Genomic DNA, 15,174 nt, shown 5'->3' with positions numbered 1-15,174 from the left:
TTCGTAGCAGCATACGTGTATAAGAGTAAAAGTAAGAAGGAACAATTTTTTTCTGCTTCAACTTCTGAGTTTATTTGAGAAAACAGCAACAGCTCCAGCGAGTACACACACACACACACACACACACACGCACTCACATGCTGGAGTTGAACTCGCTAGTTATCTCGAGCTCATATACGTATATACTCACTTTAACGCTCGACTTGGCACCAAGCTACATATTATAAGATGTTATTAATCCCATATATACATATGGATAGGATATATGAATATGATCGGGCCTCGAGCCAAAAATATTATTATATCGGTCGTTTCTTCTTCTTCTGCGATAGGCTTTTATAAAGATCCGTTTCAACTCTCTAACTCTAAATATTTGATTACATGACAAAGTGCCCAAGGTGCTGCGATGAAAATCTATATAACATACGAAAGTTGATCACGCGAAAGATTTCTTCGCGCTTGGATAATCTTTACACGATTTAAAATTTTTCTTTTTGATTTTCACATCTATATTAATACAATTATGGATTTAATAATGCATGATTTTATCAATCCTTTGACAGAGGAATGCGACATTTTTGTATCAGTACTTTCGGAAGCTGTCGCTCGAACTATAATCACAGAGATCTAAGTACGAGTTTTCAAAGGCTCATTATTTTTCATCGTGCATAATTAACCACGCCAAAGATAAGAAACTGAATCATTCAAATTTGATACAGAAAATACCCTTTTAACGTCGACTCGAATCACGATCTTCACGAAAGGTAAACGCTACAATACGGTCACCTGTCTCGGGCATGCGAGATTTTCTCCCTTCTTTCCTTATACGTAAGATTTCCTCCGGGCAGGTCAGTGCGCGCGCGAGAGAATTTTTGATAAAGTCGTCGTCGAGCAGAATGTTTGGGAAGCGGATTATTTTCCTGACACGCGCGCGAACGGTTCTTTTTCTGCGAATTCTCCGCATCGTATGCTGCACTACTTCCGCCCGAGGAGCAAAGACATATTTCCATGCGCCGCTCTCTCTCTCTCTTCCGAATCATCTGCGTCATATATGGAAGATAGATTTTCTTTTATTCAGAGATGAACTTACATTTTATGGAAACTATCGTCGCGAAGTTTATGTGTACAAATAATGTGACATTTTCAAAAATTAGAAACTCTTCGACGATCGATAATCGAGTTTGCAACAATCGAATTTGACGCGCGCGCGCTGATTGACACCGACATTTCGATATATTTTTTTGGATTACACGAACGGGTGATGAAGTTGTTGACGCGTGAGTAGTGTGAAAAATGAAAAACGTGAAAATGCCAAACAGCTATATTAGTGTCGCGAAATTTCGATTATTATAACTTTTTTGCTCGAGATATGTAACACATGTTTGTGTGTGTGCACAAGTACGTCTACGTTGTTATATCACGAGATATGTACTTTTCGTACATGTATACGAGGCCGTGAAAATCGTGTGCTATATATACGGGGGAGTCGAGGCTCTTACAGAAGTACTACTGCTGCTGCTGCTGCTGCGATATAGACTCGTTTCGCTTCTTGATGGAACAAGCCAATTTTATGCTTGCACTCGATAAATTGTACACACCTACACATATACATAAACAAGCTCGCTGCGCTGGCAGAGTAAGTGTACTACCACTACTACTATATATATTACTACTTTTTTCGCAGTATTCGAGAGCTCGATTGCTGCTACCTCCTCTTTTTTCGCGCTCCGCTTGCTTTCTTGCAATTTTTCAATTTTCCACCTAGAACCCGGCCCGCTAGCTGGAGTGTACAGACATTTCGAACTCTTCTCTCTCTCTCTCTCTCTCTCTCTCTCTCCCTTCTACCGCCCAATACTTACTCGCCGCGTTCTATGATCTCGTTTGATTCGATTTTTATTTTATTTTATTATATTTTTCTTCCTCCTTCGTTCCTTTACGTTTGAGAAGAGTCAAATATAAAATAAAATGCTGGAAGCTGCTGCTGCGGCACACATTGGATCAGCGACAAACGCGCGTTTGCGTTGTTGTCGTCGTCGTCTTCTCCTCCGGGCCAAGTAGCCCTATATAAGCAAATTTTTTACGATCGAATCGTGACGCAATAAGCGGATATTGTTTTATCTTTTCTTTTTTTTATCCGTGCGGTGAAACGGCAATTGCAAAATTGCGCGTTTGCAGTCATCGTCGCAGCAGCAGCAGCAGCAGCAGCAGCAGTGGGGCAATGATGGCAATATCGCCCAGGGCACACGCGGCTGCGGAGACAATATTTACCAATTGGTTTGACATAATCGCCTGACGTGACACACAGACACACACACGCGCATAAGACACACGAAATCGGAGAGTGGCAGCATAAAAAGATTAAGGAATCGCGTCGATAGCATACAAAATGCGCTGAGAGATACGCACAAAAGGAGAGCCACAAAACGTATTTACTTAATGGCAGAGCCGATTCAATAAGTACACGCTCGATTCCTTTTGATTTCGAGATTCGATGAAATCTATACTCTCGTGTTTGTCGCCACACGCCCGAAGATGGGATTTTTATTTTTTGTCGTTCGATGTCTTTTATTATTGCGACATATTAACGATCTAATCGCGATCTTCCGATTGAGTATCGTGCCCGTTTGTTTGTTTCTTCCTTTCTTCCGCGCGTATTCATAATCGCGATAAAGAAAAAAAAAGGGTTGATGCGTCAGACGACGACGATACAAATCTTCTCTACCTTTTTTGTCCTCGGCTAATATTGGAAAGGATCTCTCTCTCTCTCTTACTTTAAATTTTCATCGAAGAAAAATTCATTAGACGCAGCAGCAGCAGCAGCAGCAAGAGAGCCGCGTCGTCGTCTCGACATTGTCAAAATAGAAATGGTATTCGAGCTATAAGCGTTTTTGAAATGAAAGAAACTCAGCTACTACCCCCGCTGCGAGCACAGCTCGACACGCTGCAGCACATATAGATATATATATATACAAGCACTGTACTATAATACTACTGCTGCAGTGACGAGAAAGGTCTGCAAAAGATTTGCCCCTTGGCTTTTCTGCAAGCTGCGCGGCGACGGCATAGCAGCATTTTACTACTGCAGTGCGTACTATACGTAGATATATATATTATATGGAAAATTGCATTTACCTTGCGCGCGTCCGGATACTCCCAACCTCTTTGCACTAGTGTATATATGTGTGTATGTGTGTGTGTATGTACATTATAAAGTTCTCTCTCTCTCTCTCGCTCACTCACTCACTCACTCACTCTCGCGCGAGTGCAGCAGCACCAGAGAAGAGGAGGAGCACGTCAAACCATTTTGTCTCCTTTTATACACTCACGTTCCTTTAAATTTACTGCTTTCGCTGCTGCTGCTGCTGCTGCTGCTGCTACACTGCTCTATATAATACTGCTTTATACACGTTATATTTATCATATGTAACGATAACTAGCTTCGAGAGACTCGCGAAAATGATCGCTGGGTCTTCGTCCCTTTGTGAAGTCCTTTGGACCTGCTGCTACCGCTGGTTTATGTATATGTATATATTTCCAGGTCCACGCGCAGCGAGTATGCCTTAGACGAGTTTCCTTTTCCTCGCGATGAAATTGACGTTTTAAAATAAATATGCACGCGAGGCGAATTTATGTGCCGCACTGACTTGTTTTTCAGTTTCTCAGTAGCTGCGAGAGAAGGAGAGAGAGATAGATGTGGAAATGTAGCGAGCGAACGACCTGTGGCCTAGGACTTTTTAAGACTCGAGGAAAATGTAACCGCTTGAAAGATCTGGCGAATCTAACGGAGCACGAAGAAGAAGTCCAGATTATTATTTGAGGAATTTATTCATGTTATTCGTGAGGAATATAAGGAAAAACATGACGTTTCTTGTTTTCTAAAATTCTGCCTGAGAAACAGAGCAGATTATTAAAAAAAAAGGGGGGAAAGTAAAGAGAAGCCAAGGGAAAAGTCGTCTCAATTCGATCTTGGAAGTATCATGGTAAAAAGTTAGAGAGGTAATTTGACCTCTCGAAGGCAGTAAAATAAATGCAAAATTTTCCTCTTATTTATTTATTCTTTTTAAGTAATTAAAGCAACAACAGCAACAACAACAATAACGACCACCCACCACTAGACGGAAGTATAAATATGAAAAATGAGACTTATAAGACGCGATCGACTCTGCGCGCTGCAGAGAGAGAGAGAGAGAGAGAAAGGTTGGCCGGCCATTGAGCAATTTTCGAATAAAAGAAAAATCATGTCTCTCTCTCTCGTCGTTATTATAGTGTATATATCTGTAACAAAAGGCAATGGCACCCAGTAGTAGCAACAGCAGCAGAGGGAGTATAAAGTTAAAGGATAAAAAAATAGTAGCTAAGGAAGAAAAAAGCAAATGTTCGAGCCTCTGCCGCTGAACGAGAAGCCGAAGATCGAACGATATCGTCTCGCAGAATTTTTTTGCCTCACTTTTTTCACTCGTTAGCTGCAGAGCTAGCTACTACTAGCTCGTCTTCTGGGAGGGGGAGAAAAACGCAGTCGGCATCCGAGTGAGAAAGCCTTAATATAAAAGGCGAAAAAAGAAAAAGAAAAGAAAAAGAAATGGAAATAAAGATATCGAAAAATACAATGGCTATCCATCTTACTACTCTCGTAGTACGTCGTGTCTTTCTTTTCTTTCTCTCTCTCTCTCTTTCGCTCTCCCTCTTTACATACGGGAAAGGCGACATTCGCGTTAGAGAGTGCTCGTCGTGTGCCGTGGATCAGGAGCTCGATTTTTTTAATACATTATATAATATCTCTCGATTTGGCTTATTATCAGTTTATTCATGGCTCGACATTGAAATTAACTACAACGTCACACAATGGCTTTTTCGTAACGACGCAGGTCGCTAAAATTTCTGCTTGATCGGCCAAGAAAATAATTATTGCACTGCGCAGTTGCGTTCCTGATAATGGCACGTGTAATTTCCTATTAAATGTTTATTTATAATTTCGAAGGAGATACGTCTCGTTATCAATTTTCACGTAGGCGACCTACGTCGTGTAGCCGCTCCGGCGATTTCAAAAATCAGGAAAATCGATTAGCCCGTACATGATTGCCTTTTGATCCGCTGCGTAAATCCCTTGAACTTGAAAAATCATTTTACGCTCATCTGCGCCTAATTGCTGCGATCGTGAAAATATTTTCATTATCATCCCCGGTATACGCGCGCGCTACACGTGGGATGTTCCTCTCTCTCGCTCTGTACGCTCATCTACGTCGCAAAAACCTACGCGTATCGACGTTATCAAGGGTCTGTCCTTTACGTATCATCATTTACACAATGAAGCGAAAAAATATCAAGGAAGAGTAACTTACCTCCTGCTGCTGCTGCAGCTGATTGTCGTCGCGAGCTTTTATAAATACATCTCTGTCTATCTGCGGGGAAAACGAAAGACGGCAAAAGTCGAAGGTCGCGTGGCTCCGCACTCGATGCAGCACATCCTCGTATAGGAGCTGTCCCGCTGACTTTGGCGATGTTTACGCGCGCATACGCGGATCAAAAAGAGCTTACATTGAAAACGCGCGCAACTATTTTTTGATTGGATATAAAATTTATTTTATTTCTTCCTCGGTCTATTCTCGAGCTTCGGATAATATCTATGTATGGCGCGTATAAAGCAACAAATGTGCATTTTATTGTGTTCGCGCGTGGTGCTAATCGATTTTTCGTCCAGCAGCATATACGTACAAAGCTCGAGCTGTACTATACATATGTAAGTTCACATGCACGCGTGCATAGGAGGCAAAGATTCGAATCTAAATGTCTTTCTTTATCTTTAGTTTTGCAAAGGCTGCACTTTGCCCGTACGTACACCACCCACACACCCACCTACACTAGAGCACAAAATACGGAAGTCGTGCGAGCCATAATGATAATGTAAAAGGCATACGCGTGTGTACGCGATATATAAAGTATACAGCTCGAGTACTATTTCGTGCACATGCTGCTGCTGCTGCTGCTACTGTTCTGTGCAGCAGCCCAACTTATATATTATATATTATTGTGTGTGTGTGTGTGTGTGTGTGTGTGTGTGTGTGTGTGTGTGTGTGTGTGTGGCACTGTACTGGCTGCATGGCTAGTTGGCTGGCTCCTGTATACGTGCGCTGCAGGTTCGACAACTCTTTGCTGCTGCCGCTGCTCCTGCAGCGTACTACGATGCCGCTGCCCTGTTATTAACGTAAATAATTTTCTAGATCCATATGTACGTGTACTTTAAAGTTCTATATGCTACATACGAATGTCCTATACGTATGGAGCACTTGGAAAAATCAATACGCGAGCGGTCTACTGCTCGAATTTTTAACATTACGGCGTGATACCTTTCAAATTCTTTTTTTATTTATTACATTATCGTGGTCTCGTCTTCACTTTCCTCCCAACCGTAGACGATTAATCTCGGAGTGAGAGTGACAAAATTTATTCTATCGCTATCTCGCTAACTACAACGAAACTTGCGGTACTTTTTTTGATACTTTCGGATATCGACTATGAAAAAAATTGCCCCGGCCAAAAAATGTCCTGCCAAAAAAGGAAAATATGAATTCGACATCACAGGGTATATCGATTTTTGCCATAATGGACAAGAGATATAATATCGCGAAAGAAGAAGGGCTATGCACGTTCAATGCAGGCCACGAGAAAAGTTGCATATCGAACAAGTCGTGATCTAAACTTTTCTTCGGGCGAGTTCGACCTGCTTATATAAGGAACGCAACATGCTGCCTTATACTCCCCCCGAAAAAAAGTTTCGACATAATTTGCGAAAGAATTTTCTCTCTCTCTCTCTATCTTAAAAAAAATTTCAGACACGGTATAAGTAATATTTCTTCATCAAATGCGAATACGTCAGTAATTTATTTTTTACTTTTTTTATTTTTATCCATTATATAAAATGCGAATAACATGCGCGAAAAATCCCAAAGCGAAAAAATGTAAACACTGCTTCGTAAGCTAAGAACAACAAAAAAGAGCATAGGAAATTAGATTTATCGTATGGAATATTAATAGAAAAAAGAACGACGAGTCGTCGTAAATAGATATTTCGGGTGCGCGCCGGAGCCAGCTTATAGGGGCGAGACGAGAGCTAGACCTCTTATGTAGAGCTTCTGGTGTCCTCGACTTTGCTCATGGCTACTAATTGAATCAGTTTTTGGGGCGCTGACATCGTACGCTTATACACACACGCAGACACATACGCAAGGTTACAAATGGCCATGGACGAAATAAATTATCCCTGGCAATGTCGCCTTCGCCCTCCCCATCCCTTCTGGCCTTTTTTCTCTCTCTCTTTCTCTCTCTATGGCGTGGGTGCAGATTTGCAAAAAATATCCAATTAATCGGGGCTCCGGATATCGACCCCCCCGCAATGAATTGTTATATCGATCCGCTGGGCTTGCACGACGAGAGATACGATAGTATAGATTATGAATCTATACGTAAGATATCAGGAATTGTCCGAAGAAAGAGCGAGAGAGAGAGAGACAGAGGCTAAGAAAACGTCTCTCATCGGTCGCGTAGCTGCTTCTTCCGAGGCTCTTCGTAGACGACGACGACGATCTCGAGCCGTATAATTACTTCTGGCTGCAGCACAGCTCAGTAGCTGCTACTGTATAGCTTCTATATACTACTGCTACTACTGCAAGGCGGATTATCTGTACGTATACGCGTGCGAGCTGCTGCTGCCGGTACGAGCGCTTGGGAGAAATAAAAGCTATTAATCAGCTGGCAATTAAAATGATTGAACTTTGCTGGCGACACTTTTTAATTAAATACGAATTTTTGCAGCTAGATCGCCGCTGCACTATGTTGGATGATGTAAAAAAAAAAAGAAGAAGAAAAGGGCGATGATTTTATTATTATTATTATTATTATATATATTTTTCGTTATCAATCGAAATCGCGTGTCTGTGCTGGGCTATAGAGCACATCAAAAGCTATGTGCCATGCACATTTGATTCTCTCTCCCTCTACCCCTGCTCTATATGTATGTATGTATGTATGTATGTATGTATGTATTATAACAATGGGAGATAGCGATTCGAGCTTGCCCCCTGGTATACTAAGTAGGCAGCTATATACAGTAAGTATAGTTGGCGCGCGGCAGCAGCATAACGTCCCGCGTATGGCACATGAAGTATTTTTATTGGACCCTGCAGACTATGTGCAGTGCGTCGTTCTCTCTTTTTCGCATTATATAAGCGATGCGCGCCAACTGTCGTTGTGTGCCTTTCTCTCTCTTTCTCTCTCTCTTCGATGTGTGTGTGTACATCCTTAATTTGGACGGCGTATAAATGCGGTTATTATGACCTCCTATCACCCTGCTAATATATCTCACGCGCTTCGTCTTCTCCCCCCCCTTTGAAGCGCGCGACGCTACTGTATACCTCGTAGTGTGCAGTGTGTGCCAAGCGATGAATGTATATTTGCGAGAGTTGAAAGGATAGCACGAAAAGATGGATATTAATTGGCCACGCGTCCTAATCTAATGAATATGATATGACTCGGCAACTACTACTACTACTGCTACCGCTACTATACATCTCTCGAACGAGTTTGAACATTTTTTTTTGCCCGCTTCTGATTCTCTCTCCGTTAATTTTTTTTTATAACCCAACTTGCAAATTTATCGCTCTCGTTCTTTTTTTTTTGTCTTATCGAAAGCACCGCTGCAATTTTCCTTTCATACGTATAATCGTTCGACGTTTTATATAGCGTGTAATGGCTCGAGAGAGCGCGCGAAAATCTAGCACGTGCATTTATAATACGGAATCGTTCGTTCCATTAACTAGCGCCGCTCGCGCTCCGCAATTAAAATGAAAAACTATGGCGCGAGTAGAGAGAGAGAGACTGCCAAGAGTTATGAGCTGCTGAGGCGTGTACGTGTTAAATGTGTGCGACGTACACCACGATATTTCGAGTACCTTTCGGAAAAGATAAAAGAAGCCGTATACGTATACACACACAATATGTGCGAAGCTCTCCTCGATGATTTACTGTGATCCGAGCGTACGAATTGTCAACGCCGAGCTACTGCTGCTGCTGCTGCTGTCGATTAGTTTCGGTGACATCGGTTGAAAATTAGCATAATACAAAGCAGCATAATGTGCTCGCCGTCCGATATGACGACGTACGTATCTCTCCTTGCTCTTCGCTCTCGAGCGTAGTGGTATATCGCGCGTTTATTATTAATTCATCGGACTCGCTCGCTCGTCGTCGTCGCGCGTATATATGCAAATTCGAAGCTCATTATCGCGCGCGCGCGCGCCCAGGACCAAAAAGCTCCGCAGCGAGCTCACGGCTTTCAGTGTCTTTAATTAAAGAAGTACTCGGAAGGCCGGGTTACGCGCAGTTCAATAATTTAAGGGCTCTATATATACGTACGTGCTATACTCCATGTACGCCGAGTGCAACTTTTTTTTCTCTCTCTCTCTCTCTCTCTCTTCCCTTTTTTTTTTAAGTAGTATATGTACGTGTGTAATTAATGAGACTTTCACGGGCTGCTACAGAGCTCGGGTGTGGATTTATCCCATTTTCTAACTGATTAGCGTACGCGAGATATGCCATTAGCTTGTGTATACCTATAACGTGTGACTCGAGACTCCAATATTTTCAATTAATTTCAAATGAATTTCTGGGAATTGAAAATTGCTCCCAGCTTACACCCGAATTATTCGAGGAACTTTCTTTACATACACTCGCTTTGATTTTTTTTCTTGAACCAGTTTTGACGTATACACGATTTCAAAACAAAAATATGCGTAAGCTATAAAATAGCTTTGAAGCGATCTTGGTAAAGTATTTATAGTTGAGAAACATTTTGCATTATTAATATAACATGTAAATAGTTGCAGATTACACGAACGTTGTATCAAAATTTCTCTCTCTCTCCCTTTATAATATATTTACACACAGATATGAAAAAATTCTCCTGTCTGCAGGTCGGGGGAGGCAAAAAGCGTTGCAGTCAATTTCGAACGCGCGTGCGGTAGCAGCAAAGGAAAATGCGATTTTGGCTCCTGTGCTTGGAAAAATTCTTAACGTGGCTCGTGCAGGATATCTCGACACACACACACACGCGTGCGCGCAACTAACCCACGTAAAGTGGAAAAATGGAAAAAATCTTGAAATGGGATTTCCATGTGCCCGTTCGCGTAATAAATTTTCGTCGGTGAAATAGATTTTTTCCTGTGCCTCCCTTTGAGGCCGTAACTTTGTACAACTGGTCCCGACAACCCGCGTGATTTTCATCCTATCAATATAAAATAAAAACCTAGGCAGCTAAATTATCCATAGAAACGGTATACGTTCAAAAAAACTGAATTTCGCGCTAAGGAACTTTTTCACGTGAGTTGAGCTTGTACAGAGCGAGCGAAAGGATGGTATTTAGGTCATGAAAAAATGTACTGCGGTAGTACCTTATAACTTCAAGCTTGAAGGAAATACCATTGTGTTGACCTTTCTTTTCGGTGAGAGAGAGAGAGAGAGAGAGCACAAAAATAAATTCATAGTTTTTAATATAATGAAATTAAAATTAATCCTACCACTTGTACGAACAATTATCTTTGTCCGCCGAGATCTGGAGAGGATTTTATCTCGACCAGACTTTTTCTCTTACATAATATTTTCGCTATGCGTGGATACGTTCGTATTAAAAGGAAATAAAACTTACAGCAAAGTTCAATTCTGTGCGGTTTAAAACTTCGCGGAATTTCGTTGAACTTTTGACAGACGTTACACACAGAAAATATGCGAATGAAACGAATTTAAAATTCTAATTAGCATAATTTTAACGGATTACATAAACTGTTTAGGAAAATTATTTCAAATGTCAAATTAATCTTTTTACAAAGTATTAAAACATTTCATCAGAGGTTTCATCGGACCATTAAAAAACCATTTGTAAACTGCTGCATTGAAGAGCTGAATAAATTTTATACTACGTGATAAATATATGAATAACTAAGTTCTTATTAGTTTTCAAATCATTATTGAATATGTACTAATCGTCACAAATTCAAGAATAAACCATTTTCCATCTCAATGTTATTCATTAATTTTAAGAAAAAGTTTAATGTAAGAATCTTTTCAAACCCATATAACGCACTGCAGTGGCTTTTTCAGACAAAATTTGAAGGTGAATAAAACGTTGTTGAATGAAATAAAAGAAATTAAAAAGAAAATTTCCAATGTCAAAGCACTAAAAACAACTAGTGCATGATGTATAGATGAAATAAGGTACATGCATCTAAAAATCTACGATTGGTTTGAAATAGTACTCTCAATTTATTTTAAAGACTGTCTAAAAAAAAAATTTTGCGTGAATAATTAATTTTACTTTAAATTTTAATTAGAAACCTTCTGATTAAAATATTTGGGTACACTACTCATTATTTATCAAACTGGTATATCTATTTGTCATAAACGACTGATATCTGTATGAATTAACCCATTAAATGCAGGACGGACATATTTTTGACACTTTTTTGAATATTCTACACACAATTTAATGAACTTTCCGAATCCGGTGTCAGATTTTCGAGATAACAAACAGGTCAAAAGTTATAAATGGTTTTATCCATAAAAACGTGATTTCGAAAAAAAATTTTTCTTCTTTCTTTCTTTTGTTTTTTGAAAATTACTTCCATACTTAATTATTCTGAAAATAATTTCCAAACAAATAAATATTATTAAAAGTAGGATATTTCACTATAATGTATCATGATTACCCACAGAACATCATGAATTTTTGATACTGTTGTATTAAGTTTCTGCTGTAGAACAGTCAAAAATCGTCTTTAGAGAGAAAGGAACTTTCACCTCAAACTTGAAAAACAGGTTCATATGATGTTTCGTAATATAAAAAGTAAAATTTGTTCCATCAAGATCAACAGGTCCCGATCGGAAAAAGCCTGATTCAAGCCTGATCTGATCATCCGGCCCGTATCAAAATAGCGATCCGGCCCGTAGAGCGGGGGTAATCACAGTCTCATCCGGCCCGGACCTTGCCCGGAGGGTAGTATAAACATAACCTCGCCTATACTCGCGTACGAATCGAGCTAAAATAATTGTTGGTCAACACTGTGCACAGCTGGTCGACAGTTTTAGTTGGGGATAAATCACGAGCACAGCTTAATCTAATTATTATAGTTCGTCTGAAATTTCTAAAAATTTAAGAATGGACGAAAAATTGGAGTTACAACGTTTAAAAAATAAAATTAGAGTTAGAACCGTTCGTAGATCTGAAAGAAGTGTCAGCAATGACGATCGAAACATTGATGTATCTACAGCCATGGAAAGTTCTTCGACATCTTGTAATGACGTTGAATTCTCTCAAGAGGACAACTTAAAATTTAATGATTCATTCAACCTTGAAGAAATAATTGAAAGCGATTCAAGTGTAGATGAAAGTTTTGATGATAGTCTCGATGATAGTGATGGTGACGACGAAATTGGTGTTGATCAAAAACGCGCATCCGTGATTGGTAATGCATTGAAAGAATGGTCGTGCAAAAATAATATTAGTCATGCAGCATTAGATTCATTGTTGAAAGTTTTAAAACCTTACCATCCAGATCTACCTTCAAGTTCAAAAACTCTGTTAAAAAGTACGTTACACTTACAGAAGCTCATAAAAAAGTTTGATCCAGAGAATACTTCAAATGAAGCTGAATTTGTATATTTCGGCGTTGCTTCACAATTGAAAAGACGTGTTCGCACATCTTTTCATTCTAATAAAATGTTAAGGCTTCAATTTAATGCTGATGGCTTACCATTATTCAAATCAAGCTCCGTTGAATTTTGGCCAATTTTATCAAAAATTCATTGCAACGATTGGAATTATGCACCATTCACAGTTGCTATTTATTGTGGTAAGGGTAAACCCAAACCAGTAGATTGTTTTTTGACGGATTTAATTGACGAGCTAAATGATTTACTTAAAAATGGCGTTTATATTGACAATATAAAGTTTGAAATAGAAGTAATGTGTTTTATTTGCGATCGCCCAGCACGATCGCTTTTAAAATGTATCAAAGCTCACAATGGATATTATGGATGCGAACGCTGTAATATAAAAGGAGATAAACCAGATAATACAGTCATTTTTCAACACATTTATGAAGAAAAAAGAACCAACGAAACATTCAGAGGCTTAGTTCACAAGGAACATCATCTGGGTGTATCGCCTCTTACACAAATAAATCCACCCATAGATATGGTCAATGATTTCGTTTTAGATTTTATGCACTTGGGCTTTTTAGGAGTGATGAAGAAACTTTTAAATGATTATTGGTTGGCGAGTCCAACAAAACTATCGAGACAAAATTTATGTCGATTATCTCAGCGACTCATGAATTTGTCTCATCAAATACCTAATGACTTTCAAAGGACCACTAGGTCGCTTGGAGAAATACACATGTTCAAAGCGACAGAGTTTCGACTTTTTTTAATGTACATAGGACCTTTTGTGCTTTCTGATATTTTATCAAAAAAATTATTAGAACATTTCAAGTTACTATATGTTGCATGTCGCCTACTATCAAATGAAAATACTTGCTTGAAATTTATTGATTACTCACAGCTATATTTGGAAAGATTTGTTCTACTTTGTTATTCAAATTATGGAGAGAATTCCCAAGTTTCAAACGTCCATTCATTAATACACTTATGTGATGACGTAAAGAATATGAAATGCAATATAAGTAATTATACGGCATTTCCATTTGAAAATAAATTAGGAAAAATGAAAAAAANTAACTCCACACAATCTAATGCAGATTCCGACGATGACTTTTGCATAGACGAAATGAGCAATGAAAATTTGAATAATGAATCGAAAACAATGGTAGAAAAAAGCCACAAAATATCTAAAGTGTCATTTGATTGCAATATTGAAAAAGATGAATTTTCTATTGCAAAATCATTAAATACCATTGACACCAATCATGCATTAGACATATATAACTCCACACAATCTAATGCAGATTCCGACGATGACTTTTGCATAGACGAAATGAGCAATGAAAATTTGAATAATGAATCGAAAACAATGGTAGAAAAAAGCCACAAAATATCTAAAGTGTCATTTGATTGCAATATTGAAAAAGATGAATTTTCTATTGCAAAATCATTAAATACCATTGACACCAATCATGCATTAGACATATATAACTCCACACAATCTAATGCAGATTCCGACGATGACTTTTGCATAGACGAAATGAGCAATGAAAATTTGAATAATGAATCGAAAACAATGGTAGAAAAAAGCCACAAAATATCTAAAGTGTCATTTGATTGCAATATTGAAAAAGATGAATTTTCTATTGCAAAATCATTAAATACCATTGACACCAATCATGCATTAGACATATATAACTCCACACAATCTAATGCAGATTCCGACGATGACTTTTGCATAGACGAAATGAGCAATGAAAATTTGAATAATGAATCGAAAACAATGGTAGAAAAAAGCCACAAAATATCTAAAGTGTCATTTGATTGCAATATTGAAAAAGATGAATTTTCTATTGCAAAATCATTAAATACCATTGACACCAATCATGCATTAGACATATATAACTCCACACAATCTAATGCAGATTCCGACGATGACTTTTGCATAGACGAAATGAGCAATGAAAATTTGAATAATGAATCGAAAACAATGGTAGAAAAAAGCCACAAAATATCTAAAGTGTCATTTGATTGCAATATTGAAAAAGATGAATTTTCTATTGCAAAATCATTAAATACCATTGACACCAATCATGCATTAGACATATATAACTCCACACAAGACACTAGTTTGATAAATATTTCGAAAAACGTCGATTTGTTTTTCACCAAATTTATGCACCAATCGGACGGATATAATGAAAGTGCAGTACTTTTTAAATATGTTCTCGATTATTTAAGATATTTTAACCCTTTACAAAGAAATACTAAATATCTTTGCGCATTTGAATATTGTTCGTTAAGGGCAAAAAATTTTCTTAACGCAGCAATTATTGATTCGTTCATGGTGGTGAAAAAATCTCGTAAGCTATGGCAAGATGATATCTGCTTTTATCCAACTTACTTGACAAATTTTATAATAGGTGATGAGCGACACAAACCTCAAGATAAGTTTTTTACTGGTTACAAAAT

This window comes from Trichogramma pretiosum, unplaced genomic scaffold, assembly GCF_000599845.2.
Source record: "Trichogramma pretiosum strain Unisexual culture from Peru unplaced genomic scaffold, Tpre_2.0 scaffold20, whole genome shotgun sequence".
Taxonomy (NCBI): Eukaryota; Metazoa; Arthropoda; class Insecta; order Hymenoptera; family Trichogrammatidae; genus Trichogramma; species Trichogramma pretiosum.
Note: the sequence above shows the minus strand (reverse complement) of the source record.